The sequence below is a fragment of the Sinocyclocheilus anshuiensis genome, unplaced genomic scaffold, assembly GCF_001515605.1.
Source record: "Sinocyclocheilus anshuiensis isolate Anshui unplaced genomic scaffold, SAMN03320099.WGS_v1.1 scaffold1509, whole genome shotgun sequence".
Lineage (NCBI taxonomy): Eukaryota > Metazoa > Chordata > Actinopteri > Cypriniformes > Cyprinidae > Sinocyclocheilus > Sinocyclocheilus anshuiensis.
In genome coordinates this window covers 305,242-322,719 of record NW_015547723.1, presented here as the reverse complement: position 1 = coordinate 322,719, position 17,478 = coordinate 305,242, and positions in this window count along the sequence as shown.

Sequence of the window (17,478 nt, the reverse complement as noted above, 5' to 3'; positions counted from 1 at the left end):
AGCGGTGCGCTTTAAAAGGAAACTCTCGCCCGATCCTTCTCAGATGATATTGTGCCATGTCAGTGGGCCCTAAATAATAGTCTTTTCCAGATAGAGAGCTGCGAATGCTGTTTGAATGAATCCAAAGCCTTTCAAAAAGACATATTTTCCATATGTGTGCAGTAGGCATGACTGGCTCGATATCAGATTCGAGATGATACAGTTAAACTGAACTCGCAAGGGCTGTTCCTCCATCCGCTCGCCTATCTGTAACGCTCCATATTCATATTTCAGCGGTTCCGGTTGTGTGAATGTACCCAGGCTGAAGAGTATCTATCAAAAACCATGTTTCTTGGCAATGGTAGCTTTAACGTATTTGACCCACTGCAGTACTGTTATAGTATAACAATACCCCAATGCTCAGGAGCTGTAAAGGTCTAACCTTGGATGTTTTTCTTGGTTGGGAGAATGAAATATCTCTGCATACTTTTTAACGCCCTTTTCTCCCACGGCAACAATAACATACCATGGGCTAGCGGTTAGCATGTCTGATGTCCCCTTTCAGGCTCTTTCTCTGTTTATGCCCCACGAGTGTCAGAATGTCCTGCCAGGCCTGCTTCCTCTCATATCTGCTGACATTAGCTAGAGGTCTGCATTTATTTGTACAGCTTTTGCGAAGGAATTGTAGTGGCTGCCAATATCCTCTATCCATTCCACGATCAACATAGCAGACATTTCATAGACATTCACCTGCAGAGAGCTATAGCGAGACACTGATGATTACGGTTTTATCAAAATGTTTCATGGACCGAACAAAGTTGTGTCTTGTGTCTGTTTCCACCGCTGTGGAAATGACCTCATTGTTTATTACCCAAAATGCTCTTGTGAGTTTGGTTGCTTGAAGATAATTTTATTCAGGATATACATTAATATTTAGATTTGATTTATAGTATATTTAAATTTAACGAGTTTGTGGTTGGTACAATTTTTTTAAAGAAACAAATACTTATATTTCACAATGATTCATTGAATTTATCGAAAGTGATGTCATGTGACACTGAAGACTGGTAGTAATGGCTGCTCAAAATTTAGTTTTGCCATCACAGGAACATGCCCGTAGCCAGCTATGAGGTCATCGAGGTCCAGATCTCGGTACATTTTCAAAAATAAAATTTGTTCTCTGAATAAGGCTGAATGCAGCCTCCCCCGTGTTGCCAAATCCAGCTATTTTAAGCATTTTTGGACTTGTCTTTTCCACTTAATTTGACACTTTAGAAAGTTAAATGGGAAGTTGCAGTTAAAATAAATAAAAAAAAATATATATATATATATATATATATATATATTATTTTTATATCAATATCTGGCAACACTGCACTGACTTTAATTGACAGTAATCAAAAAAGCCCATGGACAGGTTATTGCTGACAGGATACCACATTCGATAAGGCAAACACATACACAAAAAATCATGATATTATCTGTCAGAAATGTTATCAACATTATCAAAAACATTGGCATTTAACACTAGTACACAGATCTGTAGAACAAGTATAGGTTACAGAATGAAATTAAATACAATTTTTTAAAGAAACAAATACTTATATTTCACAATGATTCATTGAATTTATCGAAAGTGATGTCATGTGACACTGAAGACTGGTAGTAATGGCTGCTCAAAATTTAGTTTTGCCATCACAGGAACATGCCCGTAGCCAGCTATGAGGTCATCGAGGTCCAGATCTCGGTACATTTTCAAAAATAAAATTTGTTCTCTGAATAAGGCTGAATGCAGCCTCCCCCGTGTTGCCAAATCCAGCTATTTTAAGCATTTTTGGACTTGTCTTTTCCACTTAATTTGACACTTTAGAAAACATTATCAAAAACATTGGCATTTAACACTAGTACACAGATCTGTAGAACAAGTATAGGTTACAGAATGAAATTAAATACGCAAACACTAGCCATGAAGAAGTCTATGCTATTTCATTCAGTATAGTAGTTACATTTTAATATAAAATTTGAAATAAAGTCATACTAAAAACATTCATAAGGGCACTAGACAAAGTTATCATCTATATAGCAATGGTTATTAATGAACAGTAATATGTACTGTTGCATGAATAATAAACAACTGATAAAATTATCCACTCCTAACCCTATAGTAAATTATTAACAAATGTTGATGCAATAAATATGGTATAATTTAACAGTGTTCATCCCTCCAAAACAGAGAAAACATCTTTCACAAACATCTATTTTAAAGTGTTTAGTGTATGTGGTATTTAGGTATTGTGGTATTAGGCTATAGCACAATTCTTAACACCACCCCAGACCTCACTAATAAATTACGTTTAAAATTTTTTTATCAAATGTAAAAAAAAGAAAGAAAAAAACTTTATATTGAAGCAATAATTCACAATTTTAGTGCTTTTTTAACTGTAAAATTACTGTATTTTAAATCAAATAAATGCAGCTTTGGTAAGCGTAGGAGATTTATTTTAAAAATAATACATTTTAAAATAAACAATAAAATATGAGCTAGCAATTTAATGATAAAATTACTTTTCATACTTTTCTTTCTTTCATGTTCCGGCCTCAAAAAGTATTTTTTAATATTTATTTTCTCCATTATTTTGTACACACACACATATTTATATCCGTGTATATACAGTATATATATATATATACAGTATATATATATATATATATATATATATATATATATGCAAAAAATATATGTACTAATATATTTTTGTGACACTGTAGCAAGTTTATGTAATTCACAATGTTTCATGAGAGTGGATGGGGCTGCTGTTTTTATTTTTTCTTCTTTTTCTTCGTACGATTGTTGGATATTATACAATGTTTAAAGCACTCTTGTGTTCTACTAATGAATATATCACCACTTAATCTTAGGGCTCATGTAGGTCTGTCTAGAAAGGTTTACATGTATACATAAAAACAACCCTATGGAGAAAAAAGAATGCTTTTTGCTTTAAACAATATTTAAGCTTTCATTTTTTGACATGCACTAACTGATTTTGGATGATCTTGTGGCTGTAGCACTTGTAAACATGCCTAGAATGATGGAAAGGGTGTTAGCACTGGCTACATCATGGGAAAAGGGGGAGAAACGCTCAACCCTAATATTTAGGTTTAGCACGAGGTCTCATACTCAGTGTAAGCTACAGGTGAGGCATTCAGCGTTGTGTAACTGTTGACATCAGTTTTGTCAGTTCATTATTGGTTTCACCCAGTGTACGGATCTAGAAAATAAACCAGACACGGATAAACAGTGAGAAAATTCGAAAAATGAGATTGTTTGGAGCCAGTTTCACTCATGTGTGAAATTCCTATCAAAGGTGCAACATCATAGTTTTCTGAACAGCATGTTAATAATCACATGCAAGTCAAGCGTTTCGCGAGCCAGTCTGATTACAAAAGCAAAATACACTTTTGAAAAGACCTGTGAACGGATGGCTGCCGTGATTGTGTTGGTGGATCTAATTCCACATGCATTCCTCCTCTCATGATTAATAATGACAGCAAGAGGAATACAATCTCCCTGTAGTCACAGAAAACAAGCTTGAAATGACAATAAACATTCTGCAGACATGAAAACAGAGATAAGTGCCATGCTGATAGAGCTAGACTTAATAAACAGCAGGAGAAGAGTGGGATAGACGAGCTGGGAATCTTAATGAAGTGATTCTCTTTCAGTTCATACAGTGATAAGGTTCAGGACTGGTTCAGATGATTTATCTTTCCGGCGGAGGAGGGGGGTCTTGAAATTGGGTCCGTCTATAATTTTCTTTCATCATGTTTTTCTTTATTTCTCCATTCTTTGTTTTCATAATTAATTCATTCAGTCATTTAACCTCATGTGCATCTATGCTCTTGCTTATGCCTGCAGTTAATCATGCTTTTTTATGTTCAGTCAAAGTAAAGTGTGTGTGTATATCTATATCTATATACGCTGAACAAAATTATAAACGCAACACTTTTGTTTTTGCCCCCATTTTTCATGAGCTGAACTCAAAGATCTAAGACTTTTTCTATGTACACAAAAGGCCTATTTCTCTCAAATATTGTCGTCGTCGTAACCGACTTGAGTGGGCAAATGCTCACATTCGATGGCGTCTGGCACTTTGGAGAGGTGTTTTCTATTCACTTATGAGTCCCGGTTTTCACTGTACAGGGCAGATGGCAGACAGTGTGTATGGCGTCGTGTGGGTGAGCGGTTTGCTGATATCAACGTTGTGGATCGAGTGGCCCATGGTGGCGGTGGGGTTATGGTATGGGCAGGGGGATGTTATGGACAACGAACACAGGTGCATTTTATTGATGGCATTTTGAATGCACAGAGATACCGTGACGAGATCCTGAGGCCCATTGTTGTGCCATTCATCCACGACCATCACCTCATGTTGCAGCATGATAATGCACGGCCCCATGTTGCAAGGATCTGTACACAATTCCTGGAAGCTGAAAACATCCCAGTTCTTGCATGGCCAGCATACTCACCGGACATGTCACCCATTGAGCATATTTTAAATATTTTTGAGGTACTGTAATATTTTACACATATTTTTGATATTTTTATTTTTAGAAGTATACATAAAATATATACAGTCCATTTAAAGTTTTGAAATGTGTAAGATGTTTGTTTTATTTATTTTATTTTATTTTATTTTATTTTATTTTATTTTATTTTATTTTATTTTATTTTATTTATTTAACTCCCCAAGGCTACATTTATTTGATCTTAAATACAGTAAAACGGTATGAAATATTGTTAAAAAAAATTTAAATGACTGTTTATTATTTTAATATATTTTAAGATGTAATTTATTCCTGTGATGTCAAAGTTGAATATCCAGTCGTCAGTGGCACATGATCCTTCAGAAACCATTCTAATATGCTGAAACTTTTCTAATCATTATCAATGTCAAAAAAAAAGTTGTGCTGCTTTGTTATTAATATTTTTGGGAAAATCATGATATATATTTTTTTGCGATTCTTTGATAAATAGAAAGTTTAAAAGAACCGCATTTATTTAAAACATAAATATTTATGTTTTATTATAAATGTCTTTGTCACTTTTGATCAATTTAACATACTAATTTCTTTCAAAAATAAAAATACAAAAAATAACATCTTTTAAACTCTTTTGACTTTTGAACGGTAGTGTAGCTGCCTTGATATCTTAGAAAGGAGGTCCGTAGCATCAAAGGGTTTAAAAACCCCTGATCTAAACTAATGTTTAAATTATGTTAGGGTGCATTTGACTTGCATTTGAGCTGAATGACAGCACTATAAGTCATTCATTCACAGAGTAAGACATTTTACGGTGGATGAGTCTCTCCCAGACAGAACCATGAGCTCATTTTTTCCAGCTGTGCATCAGCAGCATCTGGGAATCTTGGCATTGGGAATAATGCCTATCCTAAATAATGAGGAGAGAATTCTGGCAGATTTCAAAGAATTCTGAAAAACAGGTATAACCCATAAACCTTATAGGCTTAACTTAAACCCACCATAGGTATCACTGAAATTGCTAATTAGCCACAGATTTCCAAAAGGAATTTCTGTTGCACTACGTCCCATCAATATATTCCTGATTTCTGTGCAGCTGTGGTTCAGAATAGCGTGCCATCCTCCTTCCGTCAGTCACAGATGACCATGAAGGAGAGTCCTTCATATCACTTCGCAATGTGATTAGTAGAGAGTGTGAAATATCACACACTTATCCACATCTTCCAGCCGACATGGAAATTTCAAGGTGTCTGTTTTTTGGTTCTGCTTTAGAGGGCTGATGATATCATTGATATTCAAAAGCCCTTTGGTTCTGTTCTTTTCTTCTTAGTGATCAGCCCATTATTCAAAGGATGCTGCGTACTTTTGTGAGTCCCTGAGGAGGTAGATGGACGTTGAAAAGAAAAGGAAAGCCAATTAATCCAGGTATTTTTTTAATATGTGATTTTCACCTTTACAGCCTCCAACACAGTTATTTGGAGAGGGGGTGAAGTGTTGTAGTAGCAAGATCGCTGCCTTAAAAGAGTTGTGTGCCTCTTCTGTCAAGATATACGGTCTGAATACTTTCCGTACCCACTGTATATATATATATACACACACACACACACACACTGTATCTCTGAGCAACACAGCACTCGTGACACTAAATATAAATCTGTTTTTGAACAAATCAACTGAGAGAATGACTCAGTGAGTCACTCATAAGGACAGTAACTTATTTTATTTCTGAATGAACCATTGTTGTTGGATGAATCGTTTGAATGAATGTCTTTTTTAGGGACAGTCACTTGTGTCCAAATCAAACTTTTTTTTTAAATTTTTTTTTTTTTTAACAAATTAGATACAGTAAGTGAATGATTCAGTGGGTCATTCATAGACAGTCGCTTGTTTCATGTTTTGTTGCTGGATGAATCAGTGTTTTTGAGCAAATCAGATAAATGAATGATTTAATGACTCACTCATGAAGACTGACACTTTTCAGACACCTACTGACATATCAATTTAACTAAATACCGGACTGGGACAAAAAAATCTGCCCTGGTCCACACACATCTTGCCCCTATAACGTTGGGAATATCAGGTACTCACTCGCTCTTGACTTGCTGTTACTAGTCAGTCAAAGTTACAACAGTTTGAGGAAACTAACCAGTAGAAAAACTAGAGATGCACCGATCATGATTTTTCACGGACAATTCAGATTATTAGCAAATGGGCTGATTCTGATACTGATTGCTGATTTTTTTTTTATGTTTTATTTTATTTATATTTATTTATTTAGTCATTTAGCAGACGCTTTTATCCAAATCCTTATGTAAGAGACAAGAAAGAATGAAAGAGTAGCCTTTTGAAATTAGAGTCAACCACTGCATTTTAATCATAGTCCAAACAAAGATGCTACATGTAGCACATTCAGTTATTTTTATTTAAATTAGATTGTATAATTACAAGATTTAAAGCAAACAGAATGGTCTGACTTTGCGACATTATGCTAAAAAGGCAAATTCACTCTCTGCCAGTAGGTGGCGCTTATGGAACAGCTGCAATATAGCATTTCCTTGGTTACTAGTCTCAGCCTCAGACATCACGCCCACGGACCATTGGCTGAACGTCTGGTGCACATCTTACACAAAATTGGAAACACTTAAAGAGTTTCGAAGTTGTCAGGGTTTCCAGGAGATGTGTCTGTCACGTTCTTTAACTTTCCGCCTGGAAACAAAAATGCTGTGATTCCAAACCCCCTCAGGGAAGAAGAAAGCTGTCATGTTTACAACTGTAATGAGCGCTTATCAGGATCAACTAAATGCTGAATTTTTTGTTTGTGAAATATTTAAAGTTCACGGCACAGAATCTTTAAAATATGTTTAAGATTTTTACACATCGCTCTGTTATTTTGGGGACATTTCCACGCCTCTAAACATGACACAGCACAAAATGAAACATGACTGGTTGCTTTACCTGTCAGTCATATGGCCTCTTGGGCGGGCCTTGGCCATTCAAAGCAGCCAAGGTTCCCAGACCTTCTGCTGTCAGTCAGAAGGTCTGGCTACGCGAGACTACTTGGTTACTGCTTGCACTGCCTGTACAGTATTTTCTCTGCTGACGCATCTGTTCTCTCCTTTTTGTGTCTGTCTTTATCGTGTCCTGTGTCTGGCCTTTGTTAATGTCCTGTTTACAAACTTTGTAATTGTGTTTGGGTTTACTCTGTCAATACAGAATACAAACCAATGCGCCGCTGTCCCTGCAAAATGGGCCAAAGTGCGTCGGCCCACCAGGAAAACACCCTATATGCCAAATGGCTAGTCCGCCCCTGAATATAACCTATGGAAAAAGTCACTGAAAAATCCCTGCATATACACTATCATTTAAAAGTTTGTAGCCAGTAAGATTTTTTGTTAAAAAATTAATGCTTTTATTCAACAAGGATGTATTAAATAGGTACAAAGTTACAGTAATGAAAGTTTCTGTTTCAAATAAATGCTGTTCTTTTGAACTTTCATAAAAATAAAAAAAATATGAATGAAATAAAAATTCCTGAGCCGTAAATCTGCATATTATAATGATTTCTGAAGGATCATGTGACACTGAAGACTGGAGTAATGGCTGCTGAAAATTCAGCTTTAACATGAGGGATAAATTACATTTTAAAATATATTACAATAAAGAACAGTTAGTTTAAATTGTAATAATATACCACAATTGTTTGATTTTTTTTTAATGTGTTTTTGATAAAATAAATTTGGCCTTGTTGAACATAAGAGACATCTTTCAAAAACATAAAAAAATCTTACCAACTCCAAACGTTTGAACAGTAGTGTATATAGATTGTTAGATGATGGAAGTTTTGAATAAACACTGTCTTATTTGTCTGACTCTTCTTCCTGTCTTTGGCACACACACAGCCTTTGAAAATGAAAGAAAACAGGCATGGCCACATGAGGCGCTTTTCCTGGCTGCAGTAAAATCCCTGCTCCACTGCCAAGTGCAATATTTCCCCATGCAGCTTTACTCATACATGGTCAGACAAGTGATAATAGTGTTGAAGCCACCAGACTGCTGCTGGCTGAAAAGAGATAACAAGATGAGCGCTTCAAACTTGACCCCTTTTTTGTCAGCGTCCACACCAGTAAGCGGGAAACCTTTTAAGGCTGGCCTGTTTGGCTGTGATCCAGAGAAGAGGTGCTGTGAGAGCAGGGTGAACAGGGACAGTGAGTGAGGACCGATAAACACAGCTTTTAAAAGCACAGAGGAGTCAAACAGTGAGTTATAATGAATACATCGCACATCGCCTGATGCATAGAGCGATAGATAGATAGATAGATAGATAGATAGATAGATAGATAGATAAAAAGTGGTGGAGATGGTTGTGTTGAAATGTTTGAGATATAAAAAGAGAGATGGAGAGGGGTAGAAAAGCGAAGGCATGTTTTTAATAAAGGTGTAAATTACAATGTAGGCTTCCAGCCGTGACTCTGACAAAAAAATTGCAGGCCTGTTGTATGTCTTGGCCCTTTGGTGGTGGACTTGCATAGTGAATGTAATAAGCAGGTCTCTTAAGGGTATTTAAATGTACATCCATCAAAAATCAATTTGCAAACCAAACATTATCAAACCACAAGTGACTTATGAATGGTCATTTCAGCTCTCAGCTGTACCTCAGATGAACCAGATTTTATTTTAGGTCTGAAAGCAATGATTCCATAAAAATCCCATGATTGTCGGTGGGACAGCATCTCGAAATTCAATTCCACTGTTTGAAGCAGTCGGCTATTACTGGTATTCATTCATTGAATAATACCACAAATGTAAGGTGCTGCTACCAATGTTGGGGAAGCTGCTTCTAAAGTGATATTTATGTGTGTGTGTGTGTGTGTGTGTGTAAATAATTAATTCATATGTATAAACATTTATTTAGAACAGTTTTTTTGCATAATTTTTCTTAAACGTTTACTACATTCATTTATGTATTTTTTAACCAAAAAAATAAATAAAAATACATTTAATAAAAATCACAATACTTTACCCAGGGTTAAAAGTTAATCCTGGGTATTCATAAACTGCCATTTAATAAATAGTATAAATTATTTTATGAGAATTAATTGCAATTTTTATTTTTTTTGGCCATACAGTGAAAATATGTTGAATCCAATGTTGTTGTATGGGCAAAAACAGCTAAAACATTCTTTTGAATTTCTTATTTTGTGTTCTGCAGAAGAAATGAAGTCATCAGGTTTGAAATTACATGAGGGTAATGTAGGTTACATGAGGAGTAAATGATGATAGATTATTATTATTATTTTATTTATTTATTTTTGTTTTTATTTTTATTTTTTTCCCTCAGAAGTATTAGTAGTATGAGACGAAAAAGTATTTTTTCTTTCCTTCTCGCTTTGTCTCTCTGTTTAAAGGTCATCATTAAAAAAACATTTTTATGAAAAATTTATGAGTATCAGAGGGTTCAGTTGCCTGCCATTTTTTCCTTCCCACGTCATGAAAAGGTCTGCTTCTAGTCATTTTTCAACAACATCCGCTTGATATTTATTTAGTTTCTGTTATTTACAGCTTTTTTTCTGAAAGCTGTTCAGATCTATAGCAAAACTGTTGTTACGGTGCTATTTCAAAATTAAGTTGTTTAGTCTGTTATTTCAAAGCCAGAAAAGTATTTGTTGTATAAAAAAACATCTCAGCAGTTTACTTGCTATTATTTCAAAGCATTTTAAATAGAAGGTTTCTTAGGTTGAAATGTTTGTCGCATTTATGAGGTTTATTAATTCTAAATGGCACATTGACAGATTTGCATATTATTTCCTCATCCATTTCATTTCTCAGCTTCAGCAAGCTGTGTTTTGTCTGTTAGACAATTGTGTGATGTGAGACAGTTTCTCACCTGGGTCACAAGTGGAAAAGGCATCCACACACTCCATCTTTTGTCTGGCCGTGATCAGATCTATATTAATGAGGAGGTCTTCACCGTGGGACTTCCTATTTAGTGACTGACACTGAGATGAATAGCGCTGGTGGCGAACAACAGGCGGCTGTCAAAGACAAACGAGAGAGCAGGCCACCAGTGAGCTCACGCCAGACAGGCTGACTGGGTGCAGAGCAGGCGCGGGGCAATTTGTCTCCCACTTGAATATATCATAGAGATTGATAGGCATGTACACTGGGTCGAAAAGCAGACATGGGCATCCCATGTGTGTATGTGTTAAAGAGAGAGAGAGAAAGAATGAGAAACAAAGCGAGACAGCTGCAAGAGGTTGATGCACGACTCTTGAGTTTAGATTTTTGAGGTTTTATGAGTTGAGGCAAAAATCGATTTGTGGTTGTACGTTTTTACAACAGTATTATTTAAATCGCCTAGCACAATAAATCACCAGCAGCATTTGTGTCGCACTTAATAATTAATGATGTCATGTTCTTAGGTTTTCTATATTTTTATTTTATCTTATTTATAGTTCAGGAGAATTAATTTAGCTCAGTTAGGTTTCATCGAATATCAGCTGAATGCATTTTTCTCTTAAAGTTCTCCTAAAATGAAATAGATGCAGATGAGACAGCTGGTTCAAAATGAAATCTACTTTTTGATTGCAAACCATCTGAGCACACTGTGAGATATTGCTGAGTTAAAATTTTTGAGGCTTTATGAGTTGAGTCACAAATATAAAAATCTGTTTTTAATCTATTAATTTGCCTAAAGCACATTAAATTACTAGAAGCAAATTGGTGACAATAAACAATGTCATTTTCTCAAAGGATTTTTATTATTATTATTATTATTATTTATTTTATTTTATTTTATTTAGTTTCATTGATCTGTCAACGTTGTCTCAGATGTTTCTCCTTAAGTTCTCCTAAAAAGAAATAGACACTGATAAGACATAAAGGAAAAAATAGAAAATTATAGACACAGAAAATACTATTTAATTTGCCTAGCACAATAAATTACTAGAAGCAAATCGGTGACAATTAATTATGCCACATTTAATAATTAATAATGTCATTTTCTTAGTTTTTCTTCCGAAAGGATTATTATTATTATTTAATTTTCATTATTATTTTGTTTTGAAGTGCACATTTTTAAAGTGGATTTGACTAGGCCTGTGATTTTTGCACTTTTATACAGACCTCCCAAATATAACAAATATTTTATTTGGGAATTCTCTGAATTTTTATCTTCTATGATAACGTGTTATGATAGCCTTGTCATCCTAGGTGATTTTAATATTCATCTCTGTTGTCCGGATAGGCCCCTAGTTCAAGATTTTCTAACTGTGTTGGACACTTTTAACCTTACTCAGTCAGTAGTGGGCTCTACTCACGTACAAGGCCATACACTGGACTTGGTTTTGTCTTGGGGTATTCCGGTGTGTGAGCTGGCTGTAGAAAACATCGGGTTCTCAGATCATTATTTTATTACTTTTAATATGGTTTTTGTCTATGATCACTCGAGGCAGTGATTCAGCAGGTCGTCGTGTAAGGCCCATTAACGCTTTGACAGCCTCTGAGTTTTCAGAGGCATTTAAGTCCCATATGCATTTGTGTGTCACAGAATTGTCCCCATCATGCCCAGATTTAGATTTGTTGGTTGATAGTTTTAACTCTGAGTGTAGTAGTATTCTGGACTCTATAGCCCCTTTTAAAAAGGTAAAATCTAAAACGGTTTCTCAACCTTGGCTTAATGCAGAGAGCCGATCAATTAGGCAAAAATGGAGACAGGCAGAGAGGAGATGGAAAAGAGATAAACTCCAAGTCTCCTATGAGATACTCAGAGACTGCATGCATACCTACCAACAGTTTGTTAAATCTGCCAAGGCACATTATTTTTCAGCTCTAATATCACAAAATCACCATTGTCCAAGAGTGTTTTTTTGTAAAATAAATACAGCCTTGAATACCGTAGGTTCAGCTGTTTTTGATAATTCAGAGAAAGCCTGTGAAAGTTTCTCACAATTTTTTGTGGATAAGGTCATTACTACTAGAGCTAATATCCCAATCTCTGCTTCGAATCCGGTCTGTCTCCTAGCTCGACCTGACTCTTGCACTTCTGCTCAGTTTTCGATGTTTGAGCCCGTTTCTCTGTTTGAGTTGTTAGTAGTTATTCAACATCTTAAGCCATCTTATTGTTCGCTTGATGTTATCCCACCTCGTTTATTAACTCAGATTTGGGATGTGGTGGGTTCTATGATCCTGTCCATAATGAATCAGAGTCTGTTAAAGGGTGTAGTTCCATCACATTTTAAACATGCCTTGGTGCAGCCTCTTTTGAAAAAGCCCACTCTGGGTTCTTTACTCAGTCCTGATAGTTGATGGGAAAGGAGTAAGGCTTGATTTCTGAAGGTTGTTTTACAAATCTCATAAACAGCTTGAATAACGGATTAATATTTATTTATATATGTATATTTAATTATTATTATTATTAGTTCCTATTATTCTGACTGTGCATTGTTTGTTCATGGTTTGTGTTTTTTTGTTTGTTTTTTTGTTGTAGTTGCTTTGTACCTTATTTTATTAGTATTGACACACATTGTGTTTATCATTGCTTTCTGTTTCTGTGTACACTATTTTCTGTGTAGAAAAGTAATTAAAAAAAAAAAGAAAAAAAAGAAAAAGCCCACTCTGGACCCTTCAGTGTTAAATAACTACAGACCGATTTCAAAACTGCCTTTCTTGGCTAAGTTATTGGAGAAGGTGGTTCTTAATAAACTTTCAAAATTTTTAAATGAAATTTTTTTTTTTTTGATAAATTTCAGTCTGGTTTCAGGTCTCAACACAGCACTGAAACTGCCCTTCTCAAAGTGCCAAATGATTTATTGCTGTCTGTAGATGCTGGGAATTGTGCTGTTTTGGTGCTTCTGGATCTTAGCGCAGCGTTTGACACTGTGGATCATGGGATTCTTCATGACCGTTTGCAGGAGTGGGGAGGGATTAAGGGGCTTGCTTTAAAGTGGTTCTCATCCTATCTACATGGAAGATCCTTTGCGGTGGAAGCTCTATTTCATCTTCACAGTTTATTTCCTCGGGGGTTCCTCAGGGCTCATGTCTTGGTCCTGTGTTGTTCTCTTTATATATGCTGCCTTTGGGTCTAATCTGTCAAAAATTTAATGTGACTTATCATTGTTATGCTGATGACATCCAGCTGTATGTGCCCCTAAGATGTAACAATGACTCCAATGTTTCAACTTTGTTTGAGTGTTTGGATGAAATAAGGGCATGGATGGCTTCTAGTTTTCTCCAGCTCAATGAGTCTAAATCGGAAGTGGTGATTTTTGGCCCTCCAAAGTTAGACAAACAGCGTTCTGTACATCTAGGCACCTTAGCCACTAATATTAACAATCAAGTAAGAAACCTTGGTGTAATCTTTGACTCGGAGTTGAAGTTTGATAGACAGGTTAGTGCTGTTGTTAAAAGTAGCTTCTATCATTTGCGAATTATTTCTATATTGAAGAGAATTCTGTCTTTTGAGGGCATGGAAACCGTGATTCATGCTCTTATTTCATCCAGATTGGATTATTGCAACTCATTATATTTAGGGTTGTCTAAGAATCTGCTGTCACGGCTGCAGCTAGTACAAAATGCTACAGCTAGACTGTTGACTGGCACAAGGAAGTGGTCCAGCATTTCTCCAGTGCTGGCTTCGCTGTACTGGCTTCCTGTTGATTTTAGAGTCCAATATAAAGTTTTGATAATGGTTTTTAAAGGTTTGCATGGCCTTGCTCCAGAGTACATTTCATGTCTGTTACAGCAGCACTGTGTTGCTAGACCTCTAAGATCATCACAGAGTCTGCTTTTACATGTTCCCAGATCACGGTTGAAAACCAAAGGTGATCGAGCCTTCTCTGTGGCAGCCCCACGTCTTTGGAATAGTCTCCCATTGCACATTAGATCATGTGACTCATTTGACTGTTTTAAATCAATGTTGAAAACACACCTTTACTCTGTGGCATACAGTTGCCCCTAGCTTTTGGGACACTGAGCAGTGATGGATATTTTGTGTATTGTGTTGGTTTGAGTAATTTTTAGACATGTAAAGCACTTTGGTCAACTGGTGTTGTTTTAAATGTGCTATATAAATAAATGTTAATTGATGTAGATTGATTGATTTTATTTTATTTTAGGTTTCATTGAACTATCAACTTTGTCTCGGATGTTTCTCCTAAAAAGAAATAGACATCGATAAGGAAGAAAGAAAAAAATAGAAAATGATAGAAACAGATAAGACAGTTGTTCATACTGAAATAAATTTTTTTGATTACAAACCATAGAAACACATTGTAAGACATTGCTGATATGTCCCACTGAAACTCTAGAAGAAAAAAACAAGAAGCAGGAGACTTTATACGGGCTCCAAGAAACAATTGAGATAAAGAGCTGTAACGTATGATAAGGTCCAGCATAAAAGTAGTCTCCACAAGCCCAAACTGCCAAAATGCAAAGGAGGTGCAAAACCAGCAGACTCAGTCTCCATCAAAAGCTCCTGCTCTGCCTCACACCACAAAACCTACCAGCCAGGTTCCTAAAGGAAAAATAAAGACCCATAATTCCCCCTTTGAAAGTGCCAGTGCTCTTCATATTTCACTGAACATTATGGGACTGGAACGCATCAGGCCCTGTTTGACCATACCCGACACGCGATGGGCCGACTTGCATGCGATGGTTTCAATTAAGACCAGTTACTAATCCACAAATGATGTGTATGAATAAATTCAGCATCATTCATTCACGCCTGACATGGCTTTGTTATAAATTCACGTGAATTATGACATCTCAGTTTCCCCAGTGGCACTCTTGGCAGAACTTTCCAATTCTGTGTTTATTCCAATGGCTTGAGTGAGATGGATTCCAACTGCAAAAGCTTTATGAACATGCAAAAGGCAGAGCGTGTTGAGTATGTTTCTGAAAGATAGTAAGATAGCCAGACATTTTAACAGGTCCAACTCTCTTAAAAGTCATCATCGTTCCACGCTCTTCCTGTTTGTGGTGTAATGTCATTCACAGACCCCTGCATCCACTTCCAAAGTTGTCTAGAAATAAACTGGGAGTGATGGATAGTGGAGTGATGTTAAATGTTTATCCCATTACATTAACAGCCATGTGTATGCTATTGCTCACACGCACCACACTTAAAGCTTTCCACAGTTTCTGATGTGAAACGCTTGACAGATTGCTATACAGGCTAATGCAACTTTTAAGTCCAAATTATCTGAGAACATCATAACATTTGGGTCTGAGCTTAACTTATTCACAAAAAGAAGAAATTAAGCACAAGACTTAAAGTGTGGAGTCAATAAGATTTCATAAAAGAAATCATATAAATATCAAGGGGTCGTTTCATTCATATTTTGTGTTATTTTTCAATGTAAATGCGCTAGATGCTCACATCTTCTGTCTTTTACAAAGTGTGCATGTCACAGTGTTCTAAAATGTTCAAAGAAGTTCAAGTTTCACTTTTTCTCGAGGCCTTGCACTTTTCCCCCCATTTGACTATGCCTTTCACATTTTTCAAAGCAGTGGCCGCCCCCAAAAGCTGCATTTATTTGATCAAAAATGTAGTAATGTTGTGAAATATTATTATAACTGAAAATAACTGTTTGCCTTTTAAATACATTTTAAAATGTAATTTATTCCTGTGATGACAAAGCTGAATTTTCAGCATCATTACTCCAGTCTTCAGTGTCACATTATCCTTCAGAAATCATTCTAATATGCTGATTTGCTGCTTAAGAAACATTTCTTATTATTATCAATATTAAAAACAGTTGTGCTGCTTAATACGTTTGTGAAACCCGTAATACATCTTTTACAGGATACTTTTATCCTGCAATTTATTTGAAATAATAATGTCTATATAATGTGTAATAATGTCTTTACTGTAACTTTTGATCAATTTAATGCATCCTTTCTGAATAAAAGTATTAATTTCTTAAAAAAAATAAAATAAATAGTGATGAAAAATACATGGAAAGCAGGAAATATATAAATCCCGATTATCTAAATCGACTGTAGCGTTGTCTGTTCTGCATGAATTCTTGAGAAGCTTTTCAATGGACACAACTCTGAAGTGAGATCTGTATGAGGGATTTTATCATGCAACTATACATCATGGCGTTTGGCATGTCAGAACGGAATAACAGACCTCCATTTTCCTTTCATGCGTTGTCACGGGAATACAAGGTTGACAAATGAGCTGTGATCTTTTTGCTGGTGAAAAAAAGCCATCACTTCAGCAGATATCTCAACGTCCCCCATCTCCCCTCCATACGTCCAGATGCTTCTGGAGAAAGATTTTGTTCTCTGTTGCATCCCAAGAAAAAATGAGAGCTCCGTTATAAAGAAAATAAAAATCCAGCCCAATCTCATCTCTCTCTCTCTCTCTCTCTCTATATATATATATATATATATATATATAAATATATACGTTAAGGTTATCAACAATATGAAAAACATAACAGGCAGATAAATGTTCGATACTTTAGTTACAGTTTTTATTTTGTCATCTTACAATTTTAAATTAAAACAAAAAAGATTAAGTATTGATTGAATGATGACAGAATTTTCATTTATTTTAACATTTTAAAGTTTAGGCTGGGGTAAGTGATGGAAACTTTCAAAATGACTTGAAAAGAGCACCAGAAATCACACAGAACAGAATGCAATTGTCAAATTAGGTAAATGTGTTAAATATGATGTCATTGGACTTATTTATTGCCTTTGCTCATTTTATGAAACAATTTGGATGGCGATTGCAGGGAGGGTGGGACGTTCGCTTTCAGTGCTATCAGGCTAAAGTTAGCATTTTCCATGATCTCCTACTACACCTTTAACATTCTCTAAACTGTTAGTAAAATGAACTGTTATATGGGATGTCACAACTCTATTCCATGTCTGCAAAAATCTAGCGTAGCGTTAGTTCTGGCAGGTCACGTTAGTCAAGCTCTCATCAGCTGACTCTCAGCTGATCCCCAT